The 18,265-nt window shown below is 44.7% G+C and overlaps 1 long non-coding RNA gene across 1 annotated transcript; it reads right to left on the bottom strand.

The window, feature by feature from the left end:
- Positions 1 to 3,759: 3,759 nt before the first annotated feature.
- Positions 3,760 to 13,192, bottom strand: LOC115416496 (uncharacterized). The gene is made up of 4 exons (XR_003934989.1): positions 13,007 to 13,192; positions 12,963 to 12,964; positions 12,916 to 12,926; positions 3,760 to 3,770 (listed from the first exon to the last, which is right to left on the bottom strand). It is a non-coding gene; the product is annotated as an uncharacterized LOC115416496 (long non-coding RNA).
- Between the last annotated feature and the right edge of the window lie 5,073 nt (positions 13,193 to 18,265).

The raw sequence follows: 18,265 nt of genomic DNA, 5'->3' as shown, positions 1-18,265 counted from the left end.
AGAACCAGGACTGAAACACAAAACAGAACCAGGACTGGAACACAGAACAGAACCAGGCTTTGAACATAGAACAGAACCAGGACTGAAACACAAAACAGAACCAGGACTAGAACACAGAACAGAACCAGGACTGAAACACAAAACAGAACCAGGACTGGAACACAGAACAGAACCAGGACTTGGACACAGAACCAGGACTAGAACACAGAACAGAACCAGGACTGATACACAAAACAGAACCAGGACTGGAACATAGAACAGTACCAGGACTGGGACACAGAACAGAACCAGGACTGGAACACAGAACAGAACCAGGACTGGATCACAGAACAGAACCAGGACTGGATCACAGAACTAGGACTGGGACACAGAACAGAACCAGGACTGGATCACAGAACAGAACCAGGACTGGATCACAGAACCAGGACTGGGACACAGAACCAGGACTGGAACACAGAACAGAACCAGGACTGGATCACAGAACCAGGACTGGGACACAGAACCAGGACTGGAACACAGAATGGAACCAGGACTGGGACACAGAACCAGGACTGGAACACAGAACAGAACCAGGACTGGAACACAAAACAGAACCAGGAGTGAAACACAGAACAGAACCAGGACTGGAACGTAGAACAGAACCAGGACTGGGACACAGAACAGAACCAGGACTGGAACATAGAACAGAACCAGGACTAGAACACAGAACAGAACCAGGACTAGAACACAAACAGAACCAGGACTGGAACGTAGAACAGAACCAGGACTGGGACACAGAACAGAACCAGGACTGGAACATAGAACAGAACCAGGACTAGAACACAAAACAGAACCAGGACTAGAACACAAAACAGAACCAGGACTAGAACACAGAACAGAACCAGGACTGGAACGTAGAACAGAACCAGGACTGGGACACAGAACAGAACCAGGACTGGAACATAGAACAGAACCAGGACTAGAACACAGAACAGAACCAGGACTAGAACACAAAACAGAACCAGGACTGGAACGTAGAACAGAACCAGGACTGGATCACAGAACAGAACCAGGACTGGGACATAGAACAGAACCAGGACTGGATCACAGAACAGAACCAGGACTGGAACATAGAAAAGAACCAGGACTGGATCACAGAACCAGGACTGGATCACAGAACAGAACCAGGACTGGAACATAGAACAGAACCAGGACTGGATCACAGAACAGAACCAGGACTAGAACACAGAACAGAACCAGGACTAGAACACAAAACAGAACCAGGACTGGAACATAGAACAGAACCAGGACTGGGACACAGAACAGAACCAGGACTGGAACATAGAACAGAACCAGGACTAGAACACAGAACAGAACCAGGACTGGAACATAGAACAGAACCAGGACTGGATCACAGAACAGAACCAGGACTGGAACATAGAAAAGAACCAGGACTGGATCACAGAACCAGGACTGGATCACAGGACAGAACCAGGACTGGAACATAGAACAGAACCAGGACTGGATCACAGAACAGAACCAGGACTAGAACACAGAACAGAACCAGGACTAGAACACAAAACAGAACCAGGACTGGAACATAGAACAGTACCAGGACTGGGACACAGAACAGAACCAGGACTGGAACATAGAACAGAACCAGGACTAGAACACAGAACAGAACCAGGACTAGAACACAAAACAGAACCAGGACTGGAACGTAGAACAGAACCAGGACTAGAACACAGAACAGAACCAGGACTAGAACGCAAAACAGAACCAGGACTGGATCACAGAACCAGGACTGGAACATAGAACAGTACCAGGACTGGGACACAGAACAGAACCAGGACTGGAACATAGAACAGAACCAGGACTAGAACACAGAACAGAACCAGGACTAGAACGCAAAACAGAACCAGGACTGGATCACAGAACCAGGACTGGAACATAGAACAGTACCAGGACTGGATCACAGAACCAGGACTGGATCACAGAACCAGGACTGGGACACAGAACAGAACCAGGACTGGAACATAGAACAGAACCAGGACTAGAACACAGAACAGAACCAGGACTGGAACATAGAACAGAACCAGGACTGGATCACAGAACAGAACCAGGACTGGAACATAGAAAAGAACCAGGACTGGATCACAGAACCAGGACTGGATCACAGAACAGAACCAGGACTGGAACATAGAACAGAACCAGGACTGGATCACAGAACAGAACCAGGACTAGAACACAGAACAGAACCAGGACTAGAACACAAAACAGAACCAGGACTGGAACATAGAACAGTACCAGGACTGGGACACAGAACAGAACCAGGACTGGAACATAGAACAGAACCAGGACTAGAACACAGAACAGAACCAGGACTAGAACACAAAACAGAACCAGGACTGGAACGTAGAACAGAACCAGGACTAGAACACAGAACAGAACCAGGACTAGAACGCAAAACAGAACCAGGACTGGATCACAGAACCAGGACTGGAACATAGAACAGTACCAGGACTGGGACACAGAACAGAACCAGGACTGGAACATAGAACAGAACCAGGACTAGAACACAGAACAGAACCAGGACTAGAACGCAAAACAGAACCAGGACTGGATCACAGAACCAGGACTGGAACATAGAACAGTACCAGGACTGGATCACAGAACCAGGACTGGATCACAGAACCAGGACTGGGACACAGAACAGAACCAGGACTGGAACATAGAACAGAACCAGGACTAGAACACAGAACAGAACCAGGACTAGAACGCAAAACAGAACCAGGACTGGATCACAGAACCAGGACTGGAACATAGAACAGTACCAGGACTGGATCACAGAACCAGGACTGGATCACAGAACAGAACCAGGACTGGAACACAGAACAGTGGTTTTGTTCTTTCTGGTCTTCACGGGTCAGAACCTGCAGCGTCTCCTCATCCCGTCGCTCCATCTGGGGCGGCTTCGTCCACGTGGTTGGCGTGTTTGCGGCTGATGGGTGGAGCTGCTGTCATTGGTCGCTGGCGTGTGTGCGTCCCCCTGAACGCTCCTGAATGCTTCTGGTGTTTCAGTTTCATTCGGAGCTGCTGGAGTTGAATGGACATGTGAGGACGGCTGTTCTTCGAGCCAAGGGTCCAGTAGTTTTGGATTTTTCATTCTACTTTAGTTTTAGTTAGTTTGGACTTTTTTTTTCTGGTTCAGTTCGTTTTTATTAGTTTTTAGAGCAGGTTTGATAGTTTTTATTAGTTGTCATTTTGTTCCAGTGGAAGTGAAAACTAAACTTGTCTCATGTGTCTTTTCTCTTCCTGCTGAAGCTTTTAAACCTTACCAGAGAAAACGCTGTAACAGTAGTCTGACAGTAGTGTTACCTGTCGACTCCATGTTTGGTACTGACTACAGATGGAAACATATGAAAATGTCATATCACGGTTATTGTGTCCAAAATTATCTGTTATCATTATTATCGCGGTGTTGTTGAAATGTGTTCAAAATGTTCAGAAAGTACTAATACACACACTGAAGTAATATAACCAACTTGTATTATGAAAAAAACTAATAAGACCAGAAAAACCCCCCACCCCCATCACCACCAAAATGTAATCATTTCTTCTTTGTGCCAGTATCAGTATTTCCTGAAAATTTCCTGAAAATCCATCCATAACTTTTTGAGTAAACCTTCTGGTATCCCGTCCACCAAGGCCCTTACTAAGCACCAAGTGTGCGTTTTTTGCACACTTGTGGAATAATGTCCAAAAAATTTTCATACAGTTTGTTTTTAATTCTTTTACACTTTTTTCTATTTCATCAACTTCAGCCATAAATAAAAATACCAAATACTCAATAACTGTCACATTTTTTAACCCTTTAAATGCTGTGTTTGTAATGGAAACAAACCATTTTTTTAATTAAAAAAACCACAAAAAATATTATTTTTTCAATATACTCCATAAAAAGTGGATCACATATTATTAGATTTTTTCATCCTGGCATATGTCAATGATTAACTCCAACATCGGTTAATTTGCATTATTATTATTTTTGGCGCTAGGTCAAATGTTCAAAAATACTAGCATCTGTCACCAAGTGTGCGTAAAATGCACACCTATAAATCAAACTATTAAATATTACATATTGATTTATTTTTCTGCTCTAATTTGATTTTATTTTTGTAGATCCAGCTCAGTCCTAATCATACAGATCAAATGTTAGAAATAGTGCGTTTTCTGCACACTTGGCAGACAGATGCTAGTCTGGTCATTTTCTTTTGTTTACAATGTGCACATTTGAGTTGGTGGACAGAAGTTTAAAGATCATGCACAAATGAACAACTTTTGAATTCTAACCTTATTTAAATTGTGAAAAATAATATGAAGTTTTTTAAAACAAAGTGCAAAGTGTGCGTAAAAGGCACACCTGGATACCAGAGGGTTATCTTCCTAAGAAACAAACAAACAAACAAACAAACAAAGCAAAGTGATCCCAGTGCCTCCTGGTGGAGGTAATAACATACACCATGTACCTTCTGTTGCAGAAATGTTCAAATATAAACATGTAAACAACAAACATACAGATGTGTGTTAAAGATGGAACCTTAGGACCAGAACACATCTGTGCACCAGGGCTGGAACTGAGAGGAGCTGATCAGTCCAAGTCCTTATCAGGTCTGCTAGTGATTCCTGAAGTGTTTTTGAGTGAGAATAGAAGTATTTGGACAGAAAAGAGTTTGAACATTTACAGATCAGATCATTCACACTGTCACACATATACACACACACATACACACACATATACACACATATATACACACATACACACACATATACACACATACACACACATATACACACATATACACACATACACACACATATACACACACATATATACACACATATATACACACACATATACACATACACACACATATACACACATATACACACACATATATACACATACACACACATATACACACATATACACACATACACACACATATACACACACATATATACACACATATATACACACACATATACACACACATATACACATACACACACATATACACACATATACACACATATACACACACATATACACACATACACACACATATACACACAAATACACACATATACACACACATATACACACAAATACACACATATACACACACACATATACACACATATACACACATATACACACACATATATACACATACACACACATATACACACATACACACACATATACACACACATATATACACACATATATACACACACATATACACACACATATACACATACACACACATATACACACATATACACACATATACACACACATATACACACATACACACACATATACACACATATACACACATATACACACACATATACACACATACACACACATATACACACACATATACACACATACACACACATATACACACATATACACACATATACACACACATATACACACATACACACACATATACACACATATACACACACACATATACACACATATACACACATATACACACATATACACACATATACATACACACTATTGTACACACATACACACTATTGTACACACATACACACTATTGTACACACATATACACTATTGTACACACATATACACACTATTGTGCACACATATACATAGCTGATCCAGACTGGTCAGTGGTGGTGTGATCGGACTGGTCAGTGGTGGTGTGATCGGACTGGTCAGTGGTGGTCTGGACTGGTCAGTGGTGGTGTGGTCTGGACTGGTCAGTGGTGGTGTGATCGGACTGGTCAGTGGTGGTGTGGTCTGGACTGGTCAGTGGTGGTGTGATCGGACTGGTCAGTGGTGGTGATCGGACTGGTCAGTGGTGGTGTGGTCTGGACTGGTCAGTGGTGGTGTGATCGGACTGGTCAGTGGTGGTGTGATCGGACTGGTCAGTGGTGGTGTGGTCTGGACTGGTCAGTGGTGGTGTGATCGGACTGGTCAGTGGTGGTGTGGTCTGGACTGGTCAGTGGTGGTCTGGACTGGTCAGTGGTGGTGTGGTCTGGACTGGTCAGTGGTGGTGTGGTCTGGACTGGTCAGTGGTGGTGTGATCGGACTGGTCAGTGGTGGTCTGGACTGGTCAGTGGTGGTGTGGTCTGGACTGGTCAGTGGTGGTGTGATCGGACTGGTCAGTGGTGGTGTGATCGGACTGGTCAGTGGTGGTGTGGTCTGGACTGGTCAGTGGTGGTGTGATCGGACTGGTCAGTGGTGGTGTGGTCTGGACTGGTCAGTGGTGGTGTGATCAGACTGGTCAGTGGTGGTGTGATCGGACTGGTCAGTGGTGGTGTGATCAGACTGGTCAGTGGTGGTGTGATCGGACTGGTCAGTGGTGGTCTGGACCGGTCAGTGGTGGTGTGGTCTGGACTGGTCAGTGGTGGTGTGATCGGACTGGTCAGTGGTGGTCTGGACTGGTCAGTGGTGGTGTGATCAGACTGGTCAGTGGTGGTGTGATCGGACTGGTCAGTGGTGGTCTGGACCGGTCAGTGGTGGTGTGGTCTGGACTGGTCAGTGGTGGTGTGATCGGACTGGTCAGTGGTGGTCTGGACTGGTCAGTGGTGGTGTGGTCTGGACCGGTCAGTGGTGGTGTGATCGGACTGGTCAGTGGTGTGCGTTGGTGGAGGTGTGCTCTGTGAGTGTTTTTCTCGTTTGCGGTGTCTGTTCAAAGCTTTTAACTTGCGTGTTTTGACCGCAGCCTGAATGGAAGCAGTGGGTCTGAAGGCTGGAGGTGTTTTGGGGGCGGTCTTATTGGATCTGAAGACGCCGTAGCGCCGTGGGTCCGACACCCTGAGCGATCGTCACGGTGGCGTTTGTCTGAACACGTCCACATCCATTCTGAATAAACTGCAGTTAGTTTGTCTGCTGCTGCTTCCTTTCTCAGCTCAGACACACACTCGTCACATCGGTTTGATTTGATGATCATTTGTCACGTGCAGGAACACAAATGGCCGTAGTTTGGTCCAGCTTCTACTGACAAGGTTCGAATAGTTCTGGATTTTTCATTCTAGTTTAGTTTTATTTAGTTTGGACCTTTTTTTTCTCTAATTCAGTTCGTTTTCATTAGTTTTTAGAGCAGGTTTGAGCGTTTTTATTAGTTTTCAGGACTCTGCTGCTTTAGTGTCCATGTTTCCAGGTAGAGTGGAGACCAGAAGACCACTGGAAACCACAAGTGACGGTATTATTGTTAGCGAATACTAACGAAAGGACCAAAACTAGAACTGTAAAACCATTTTCATTAACTGAAATAAATAAAAACTAGAATTAAAAGAAAAAAACCATAACTAACTGAAACTGTATTCTGTGTTTACTAAACTAACTAAAACGGAAATAATTCTGGATCAAATTCCCTTGGTTTTGGTCTTTGTCAATGTCAGATTGATGTTCAATGGATTTCTTTGTCTCTCTCAGTTTTCTGTGCTGTCTCCATACGACACTTTTTGCTCCGTCACTTGTGTTCACTTGTGGTTTCCAGTCGTCTTCTGGTCCCCACTCTACCTGGAAACATGGAGACTAAAGCAGCAGAGTCCTGTCTGGGATTGATTTGAATAGGAGCACAGAGAAGAAGAGAAAAGAGACCACTGAACTACAACTGAACTACAACTGAACTACAACTGAACTACAACTGAACTACAACTGAACTACAACTAAACTACAACTGAACTACAACTAAACTACAACTGAACTAAAACTGAACTACAACTGAACTACAACTAAACTAAAACTGAACTACAACTAAACTACAACTGAACTACAACTGAACTACAACTAAACTACAACTGAACTAAAACTAAACTACAACTGAACTACAACTGAACTACAACTGAACTACAACTGAACTACAACTGAACTACAACTAACTACAACTGAACTACAACTGAACTACAACTAACTACAACTGAACTACACTGAACTACAACTGAACTACAACTGAACTAAACTACAACTGACTACAACTGAACTACAACTGAACTACAACTAAACTACAACTAAACTACAACTAAACTACAACTGAACTACAACTGAACTACAACTGAACTACAACTAAACTACAACTGAACTACAACTGAACTACAACTGAACTACAACTGAACTACAACTAAACTACAACTGAACTAAAACTAAACTAAACTGAACTACAACTGAACTACAACTAAACCTAAACTACAACTAAACTACAACTAAAACTAAACCTAAACTAAACCAAACCTAAACCTAAAACTAAAACTAAAACTAAAACTAAACTAAAACTAAGCCTTTAGAAAAATTGAAAACTAATAAAAAACTATCAAACCTGCTCTAAAAACTAATTAAAACGAACTGAATTAGAGAAAAAAAAGTCCAAACTAATAAAACTGAAATGAAAAATCCCAAACTTTTTGAACCTCGATGAGAAGTGGCGGACTGTCAAGTGTCGTGTGGTGCCGTTAGATAGAACTGCTCGAGCAAAACAAATGGATTTCATATCAGTGTGACACTGACAAAGACGAAAACGAAGGGATATTCTCCATAATTTTTATCCGTTTTAGTTAGTTTTATAAACACACAGTACAGTTCCAGTTCTGTTTTTCTTTCTTTTAGTAGTAGTTTTATTTGGAGCTCATAGAATCATCAGATAACAGAATCATACAACATGGTCCAAAAAATACATAAATACAGTTTTTTCTGTGCTCATTAAAGGAGTGGGCAGAAGTAGAACTTATTGACTCCGCCCCCTTTTTACAAACTAATAATTAAACTCGATCGGCTTCCTTTACTTTAACACACATTTTCTTCTGTATATTTTTACAATAACACAAACCCTTCACATACACTTTTTACTCACCTCACACACAGTCAGATTTACAGAATCAACTGTTTTAATATAAACTATAATATTTATGTGTACTTTAAATATTTACTCCAAATACAGTGATCAATAAATATGATAGTATCTTCTTATCATGATAACCAATTAACTCCAATACTATCTTATTTGATGTGTACTTCTATAATGTTGTATATTGTGTTATGATACTGTATTTATTATCCTTTTAAATGCATAACTTGTAGAAGACATGTTTCAGTTTTGTTCCAGATGGTTCCACAGTTGAACCCTCTCACATACACTGACTGTTTGTGTTTGTTCTACACTTCATGTTCTTGTAGATTTCCCTTCCCCTTAAATTCTCCGTCCTTTGTCTGGGCTCATCTCCTGTAGACTGTAGAGGAGCGTATGGTATTAATTATAGTTTTAATTTATTTCACTTAATGAAAATGTTTTTTCAGTTCTAGTTTTGGTCATTTCGTTAGTTTTCGTTAACGATCATAACCTTGGTCGAACCGTGAACCCACGTCGCTGGGACGGAGTCGATGGAAGTGCAGACCGAACAGAGCAGACGAACCCACAGGAAATATTAAAAAAAAAAAAAAAAAAAAAGACCTGGAATCAAATCCAGATCTGAGCCCCCCCACCCCCCAGTCCTGCAGATCTAAATGTGTCAAAGCCGCCGACAGACGTCAGAACCGATTATTTTCACCCAGAAACCACAAATAAACTAGAAGCACTCGGAGAGCGCAGACCTCCGCCAAGGCTGATCAGTGGCCCCCCCCCGTGGGCCCCCCCACCCCCGATCACCACCAAAATTTAATCATTTCTTCCTTATCCCATTTCCAACAAACCCTGAAAATTTCATCCAAATCTGTCCTTAACTTTTTGAGTTATGTTGCACACTAACGGACAGACAAACAAACAGACAGACAAACAAACCCTGGTAAAAACACAAACTGCAAAGTTAAAGGAAGACAAAAGAAACTGACTGTGTTTGTTTGTTTGTTTTTTTTCCCATGGTGCATTTGTGACAGTGACACAGGAAGCTCATTACAGCTGAGTTCCTTCATTCATGGTCTGGGTTGAACACGTTCAGGTAACACTGGAGCTGTTTTTATGACGCTGTGGATCAGCAAGAATCTGGAGATCCGATACAAATGCCAGTCCTAGGCTCACCATACGATGTGTCATCATACTGTCGAAAAGGCTGTTTCTGTTTTTAAATGATTATTTCCTTGTAGAATTGAAGCGTCCGGGGGCGGGACAACAGGTGTCATGTGTCCAGTGCTGGTCCAGTTTGTAGTGGTTTTAAACCAGTTCCACTCAGTCCCATTGAAGTGCATGGACGCTGAGCATCTACGACAAATGCACTGAGCAGAGATGGAATGAACAAACACAGACACGGGAATGGAGGAGAAGTGAACAACAGCCAGTCCACTGATCTGGGATCAAACTGAGTCTGAACCAACTGGTCTGAGAGATGAACGTGTTCCAACACATTTGGAGTCAATGAAATGAAAACAACTGAACAGATTTGAGCATTTAATGGGGGTCATTTCAGGGTCAGAGGAGCTTCACCTGCAGTCGGACACAAACACCTGAGACCAGGTACTGGTCTGTGTTCAGGTGTGAGGCATGCTGCCTGGTTTTAGCAGGTCCCCCTCTTATGACATGGGTTTGACCCTGGGGGGTACATGGACCCACTATGGGAACCCCTGTTGTCATCTATAGTAATGAGTCTCCATGATGGCCTGATGATGTAATCTGATTACTTGATTACTGGCTGACATATTGGGTGGAGTTTCAGTGGATCTAGGGTCAGGCCTCATAAAGCAGAGGTTTGATGAGAGACTCCGCCTCCAACTGCTTCATCATCATCATCATCATCATCATGGTCTATCAAACCTAAGCCCGCCCCTTCACCTGCTTTGACGTCATGTGACCGTCGGACAGTTGATAAATGTGTGCGTTAAAGTTTGCAGAGTGTGAACGAACAGCAGCACAAGAGGGAATAAAAGAGAGGAGGAGGAGGAGGAGGAGGAGGAGGAGGAGGAGAGGCACAGACACAGACGGAGGAAAGGCCAGTTGCCTGGTGACGGGAGGAAGAAAAGGAGAAGAAAGAGGGAGGAGGTGAAGGGGGGGGGGGGGGTGTTTGTAGAGTCGGTGGTCACGATGCCATCCCTCCTACTGCGTCTCCCAGGATGCACCAGGGCCTGCATCCTCCTCCAGCGTTAGTGTTTTTCTCAGATTTCTGCTTTTTAATGAGTCCAGTCCAGAGCCACAGCACAGACTCAGACGTGTGCCTCCGTCAGGTTCAGGTTGTGTTCACGTCCACAGCTCCTTCTGTTCAGGTCCACAGCTCCTTCTGTTCAGGTCCACAGCTCCTTCTGTTCAGGACCACAGCTCCTTCTGTTCAGGTCCACAGCTCCTTCTGTTCAGGTCCACAGCTCCTTCTGTTCAGGTCCACAGCTCCTTCTGTTCAGGTCCACAGCTCCTTCTGTTCAGGACCACAGCTCCTTCTGTTCAGGACCACAGCTCCTTCTGTTCACGTCCACGGCTCCTTCTGTTCACAACCACAGCTCCTTCTGTTCAGGTCCACAGCTCCTTCTGTTCACGTCCACGGCTCCTTCTGTTCAGGACCACAGCTCCTTCTGTTCAGGTCCACAGCTCCTTCTGTTCACGTCCACAGCTCCTTCTGTTCACGTCCACAGCTCCTTCTGTTCAGGTCCACAGCTCCTTCTGTTCACGTCCACAGCTCCTTCTGTTCACGTCCACGGCTCCTTCTGTTCAGGACCACAGCTCCTTCTGTTCAGGTCCACAGCTCCTTCTGTTCAGGTCCACAGCTCCTTCTGTTCAGGTCCACAGCTCCTTCTGTTCAGGTCCACAGCTCCTTCTGTTCAGGACCACAGCTCCTTCTGTTCAGGTCCACAGCTCCTTCTGTTCAGGTCCACAGCTCCTTCTGTTCACGTCCACAGCTCCTTCTGTTCAGGTCCACAGCTCCTTCTGTTCAGGTCCACAGCTCCTTCTGTTCACGTCCACAGCTCCTTCTGTTCAGGTCCACAGCTCCTTCTGTTCAGGTCCACAGCTCCTTCTGTTCACGTCCACAGCTCCTTCTGTTCAGGTCCACAGCTCCTTCTGTTCAGGTCCACAGCTCCTTCTGTTCAGGTCCACAGCTCCTTCTGTTCAGGTCCACAGCTCCTTCTGTTCATGACCACAGCTCCTTCTGTTCACGTCCACAGCTCCTTCTGTTCACGTCCACAGCTCCTTCTGTTCAGGTCCACAGCTCCTTCTGTTCAGGACCACAGCTCCTTCTGTTCAGGACCACAGCTCCTTCTGTTCAGGTCCACAGCTCCTTCTGTTCAGGTCCACAGCTCCTTCTGTTCAGGTCCACAGCTCCTTCTGTTCACGTCCACAGCTCCTTCTGTTCACGTCCACAGCTCCTTCTGTTCACGTCCACAGCTCCTTCTGTTCAGGTCCACAGCTCCTTCTGTTCAGGACCACAGCTCCTTCTGTTCACGTCCATAGCTCCTTCTGTTCACGTCCACAGCTCCTTCTGTTCAGGACCACAGCTCCTTCTGTTCACGTCCACAGCTCCTTCTGTTCAGGTCCACAGCTCCTTCTGTTCACGTCCACAGCTCCTTCTGTTCAGGACCACAGCTCCTTCTGTTCAGGTCCACAGCTCCTTCTGTTCAGGACCACAGCTCCTTCTGTTCACGTCCACAGCTCCTTCTGTTCAGGACCACAGCTCCTTCTGTTCACGTCCACAGCTCCTTCTGTTCACGTCCACGGCTCCTTCTGTTCAGGTCCACAGCTCCTTCTGTTCAGGTCCACAGCTCCTTCTGTTCAGGACCACAGCTCCTTCTGTTCAGGACCACAGCTCCTTCTGTTCACGTCCACAGCTCCTTCTGTTCACGTCCATAGCTCCTTCTGTTCACGTCCATAGCTCCTTCTGTTCAGGTCCACAGCTCCTTCTGTTCAGGACCACAGCTCCTTCTGTTCAGGTCCACAGCTCCTTCTGTTCAGGTCCACAGCTCCTTCTGTTCAGGACCACAGCTCCTTCTGTTCACGTCCACAGCTCCTTCTGTTCACGTCCACAGCTCCTTCTGTTCACGTCCATAGCTCCTTCTGTTCAGGACCACGGCTGCAGGAAAACACCTGCTCTGCAATATATCGCAATATTTCACTTCACGATACTGTATCGATATTAAAAAGTACTGTATGGATAGTTTTAGGTATTTATACCAATGCAGATATGGAGGAGGTTCATTTGAGTTTGAATGTTTTTCTTTTTTATTTATTCTTTAACTCTTTTATTCAATAATGTTGGTTCCTTTGTTTGGATTGAACTCAAATCCTGTTCTGATGTTAGCTGTGAACTAATAGAATCTGAACATTTGAACAGGATCTGAAACTGGAATGTCTGGAAAACAGAATTTCAGCTTTAACACAGTTTGAACATTTGCTGATAGAACATTAGATCCTGTTGGATCAAATAAACATGTGTTTAGGATTTGGGCAGATTTATGGTGGAGTTCAATTCTTCAAGGAAATAATCATTTAAAAAAAAGAAACAAGTGAAAAAATGGCCTTTTTAACAGTATCATGACATATCATATCGTGATCCTAGTATTGTCCTTTCTATCGTATTGCCAGATTCTTACCGATACACAGCCCTAGTTATGACGTGGACAAAAGTATGCGGACACGTGGACTCCAGGTGTTAGTGTTCGAACAGGTCTGAGATCCACAACAATAAGGACTGATGTCAGAACCAGGGCCGTAAGAAAATATGAGCTCTGACCCAGTCCAGGTGTGGTAATCTGATTTATTAGAATCAGATTAGACCCTTTACCTGGTCAGTGGTAATCTGATTACTCCACAGATCAGATAATTATCACCGTTTTGGTGTGAGTGTAGACAGGGTCAGTGATGAAGTTAGGAGGACGAAGCCGACGAACGTTTGGACGAATTTAAGCAGAAAATCTAATGAACAGACACTGATGAGATGAAAACAGAAGCAGGTGGAGAACAGAGCGTAACCATGACAACAGAGAACAGATCTATACATGGAGTTAAGGAAAGGAGGAGGAGCCTGAAAGGAGGAGGAGTCTACCTAAGAGTTAAAAACCACCGGCCTCACCTACAACAACAAACCCACCACAGACAACTGTTCCAACTGACCCCAACCCTAACCCTAACCCTACTTTCCAACTGACCCCAACCCTAACCCTACTGTTCCAACTGACCCCAACCCTAACCCTACTGTTCTGACTGACCCCAACCCTAACCCTACTGTTCTGACTGACCCCAACCCTAACCCTACTGTTCCAACTGACCCCAACCCTAACCCTACTGTTCCGACTGACCCCAACCCTAACCCTAACCCTACTGTTCCAACTGACCCCAACCCTAACCCTACTGTTCTGACTGACCCCAACCCTAACCCAACTGTTCTGACTGACCCCAACCCTAACCCTACTGTTCTAACTGACCCCAACCCTAACCCTACTGTTCCGACTGACCCCAACCCTAACCCTAATGTTCCAACTGACCCTAACCCCAACCCTAACCCTACTGTTCCGACTGACCCCAACCCTAACCCTACTGTTCCGACTGACCCTAACCCTACTGTTCCGACTGACCCCAACCCTAACCCTACTGTTCTAACTGACCCCAACCCTAACCCTACTGTTCCGACTGACCCCAACCCTAACCCTAATGTTCCAACTGACCCTAACCCCAACCCTAACCCTACTGTTCCGACTGACCCCAACCCTAACCCTACTGTTCCGACTGACCCTAACCCTACTGTTCCGACTGACCCCAACCCTAACCCTAATGTTCCAACTGACCCTAACCCCAACCCTAACCCCACTGTTCCGACTGACCCCAACCCTAAACCCTACTGTTCCGACTGACCCCAACCCTAACCCTAATGTTCCAACTGACCCCAACCCTACCTTAAATCACTTTTTCTTCAGATCTGCTTCTACTCTTGAATCTGTTCAGACTTCATCCACAGTTTAAAGTCTTTTCCATCCAATCCTCCTCTTCCTCCTCCTCCTCCTCTTCCTCCGTCTCCATCTTCATCTTCATCCTGGCCTGGCGGTGGTATTTCCTCCTCTTCCTCCTCCTCCTCCGTCTTCATCTTCATCTCCATCTTCATCTTCATCCTGGCCTGGCGGTGGTGTTTCCTCCTCCTCCTCATTTGGGGATTGTGACTCATCCTCCTTCTTCAGCTGATGTGACTTTATTCAAAGTCAAACAGAGGCGTCTGTTCACAAGTATCAGCAGGAAGAAGAGTCGAAGACGCTCAAACGACTCAGATCTGAGGGAGCGTCCACGTCCAGACCTACAGACGTCCAGACCTACAGACGTCCAAACCTACAGACGTCCAAACCTACAGACATCCAAACCTGCAGACGTCCAAACCTACAGACGTCCAAACCTGCAGACGTTTAAACCTACAGACGTTTAAACCTACAGACGTCCAAACCTACAGACGTTTAAACCTACAGACGTCCAAACCTACAGACATCCAAACCTACAGACGTCCAAACCTACAGACATCCAAACCTGCAGACGTTTAAACCTACAGACGTCCAAACCTACAGACATCCAAACCTACAGACGTCCAGACCTACAGACGTCCAAACCTACAGACATCCAAACCTGCAGACGTTTAAACCTACAGACGTCCAAACCTACAGACGTCCAAACCTACAGACGTCCAGACCTACAGACGTCCAGACCTACAGACGTCCAAACCTACAGACATCCAAACCTGCAGACGTTTAAACCTACAGACGTCCAAACCTACAGACGTCCAAACCTACAGACGTTCAAACCTACAGACGTCCAAACCTACAGACATCCAAACCTACAGACGTCCAAACCTACAGACATCCAAACCTACAGACATCCAAACCTGCAGACGTTTAAACCTACAGACGTCCAAACCTACAGACGTTCAAACCTACAGACGTCCAAACCTACAGACATCCAAACCTACAGACATCCAAACCTGCAGACGTTTAAACCTACAGACGTCCAAACCTACAGACGTCCAAACCTACAGACGTTCAAACCTACAGACATCCAAACCTGCAGACGTTTAAACCTACAGACGTCCAAACCTACAGACGTCCAAACCTACAGACGTCCAAACCTACAGAAGTCCAAACCTACAGACGTCCAAACCTACAGACGTTCAAACCTACAGACATCCAAACCTGCAGACGTCCAAACCTACAGACGTCCAAACCTACAGACGTCCAAACCTACAGACGTCCAAACCTACAGACGTCCAAACCTGCAGACGTTTAAACCTACAGACGTCCAAACCTACAGACGTCCAAACCTACAGACGTCCAAACCTACAGACGTCCAAACCTACAGACGTTCAAACCTACAGACGTCCAAACCTGCAGACGTTTAAACCTACAGACGTCCAAACCTACAGACGTCCAAACCTACAGACATCCAAACCTGCAGACGTTTAAACCTACAGACGTCCAAACCTGCAGACGTTTAAACCTACAGACGTCCAAACCTACAGACATCCAAACCTACAGACATCCAAACCTGCAGACGTTTAAACCTACAGACGTCCAAACCTACAGACGTTCAAACCTACAGACGTCCAAACCTACAGACATCCAAACCTACAGACATCCAAACCTGCAGACGTTTAAACCTACAGACATCCAAACCTGCAGACGTTTAAACCTACAGACGTCCAAACCTACAGACGTCCAAACCTACAGACGTTCAAACCTACAGACGTCCAAACCTGCAGACGTTTAAACCTACAGACGTCCAAACCTACAGACATCCAAACCTACAGACGTCCAAACCTACAGAAGTCCAAACCTACAGACGTCCAAACCTACAGACGTCCAAACCTACAGACGTTTAAACCCACAGACGTTTAAACCCACAGACGTCCAAACCTGCAGATGTGCGTCCTGACTGTCCTTAAACGCATCACAAAGGCCTCAGTCATCAGGCGTCCATTCCACCTCAGGAATGTCGTCTGTCTGTGTTTTTACGCATCAGCGACAAAACAACAGTTGGAACGAGGTCAGAGGTTCAACTCCAGAAACCACCAAGACCAGTGGACCACTGGTTTATCACCTGTTTACATCTGTTTTTTATCGATTTTCATCTGTTTTTCATCTGTTTTTTGTCATTTTTCATCTACTTTCATTTGTTTTTCATCTGTTTGCATCTGTTTTTCATTTTCTTTGTTTAAATGCGTTGGTTTTTCATCTCTTTTCATGGTTTTTCATCAGTTTATATCATTTTTCATCTGTTTTCATCTACTTTCATCTGTTTTTCATCTGTTTTCATCTACTTTCATCTGTTTTCATCTGTTTTCATCTGTTTTTCGTCGTTTTTCATCCTCTTCTTTTAAATGCGTCTGTTTTTCTTCTTCTACGTCTTTGCGTCTTCTACATCATTTCCATATTCCACCTCAGTGTGAACTGACCTGCTCCTGTTCTTCTTTTTCCGTTGTGTAAATGCAAAGTGTTTGTTTTTTTTTTTTTTACATAACCTCCTGTCAGGAACAGTTTGGCCCTTCATCGTTTCCCACATGATTTGTTTAACAGGGAAATGCAGCGAGGGGGCGGGGCCGACGCGCCAAAGGCCACCCGACCAAACAATACGATTAGCCGCTGAATCAGCAGCGAGTGTCGGACCGCTCCGCTCAGACCGGGACCTCAATTCCCACAATCCCCAGTGATCCGGAAGAAACCTGGGCCTAAGGGGGCCGGTCCACAGGCCTGGGGTCACTGATCCACAGGAGGTGGATGCACTTTCCCACCCATCACTGCAGCATCCGAACGCACCGTTTATCTGTTAAAGCAGTGGTTTTCAACCTTAGGGTCTGGACCCCACATGGGGACGCCTGGAATTCAAATGGGGTCGCCTGAAATTTCTAGTAATTGATAAAAAAATTAAAACTTACTATTAAAAATGTAGATATTATAGCCTAAATGTTGGCTAAAATTAATGTTTATTTACAACATATTATAGCAAACTATTACATGATCAAAAACAAATTAATTTTAGCAAATTAAATGTCTCTGTTTTGAAATTCTGAGGTTGCCTGAAATGTCTAATTTATAAAAAAAAAAATTAAAAAATTAAAACTTACAACTTACTAATAAAAATTGACATTATATACCCTAACCCCAGCTCTAAGGGGCCGTTTACACAGCGTAGGATTCAGTCGACTCCGGGAAGATTTCATGGCGGATTAGCCTTCTGTTACCATGGAAACGGTGCCTAGAGTGCCTGAATCCGGAAACTTTTGATACCAGGGTCCAGGGTGGAACGTTATCGATACGCTCCGCATTTCAGCTCCGTGTTAACGCGAATCGGAGCGTTCCGGG

This window comes from Sphaeramia orbicularis, unplaced genomic scaffold (assembly GCF_902148855.1).
Source record: "Sphaeramia orbicularis unplaced genomic scaffold, fSphaOr1.1, whole genome shotgun sequence".
Lineage (NCBI taxonomy): Eukaryota > Metazoa > Chordata > Actinopteri > Kurtiformes > Apogonidae > Sphaeramia > Sphaeramia orbicularis.
This window is presented reverse-complemented; position numbering and strand designations above follow the sequence as displayed.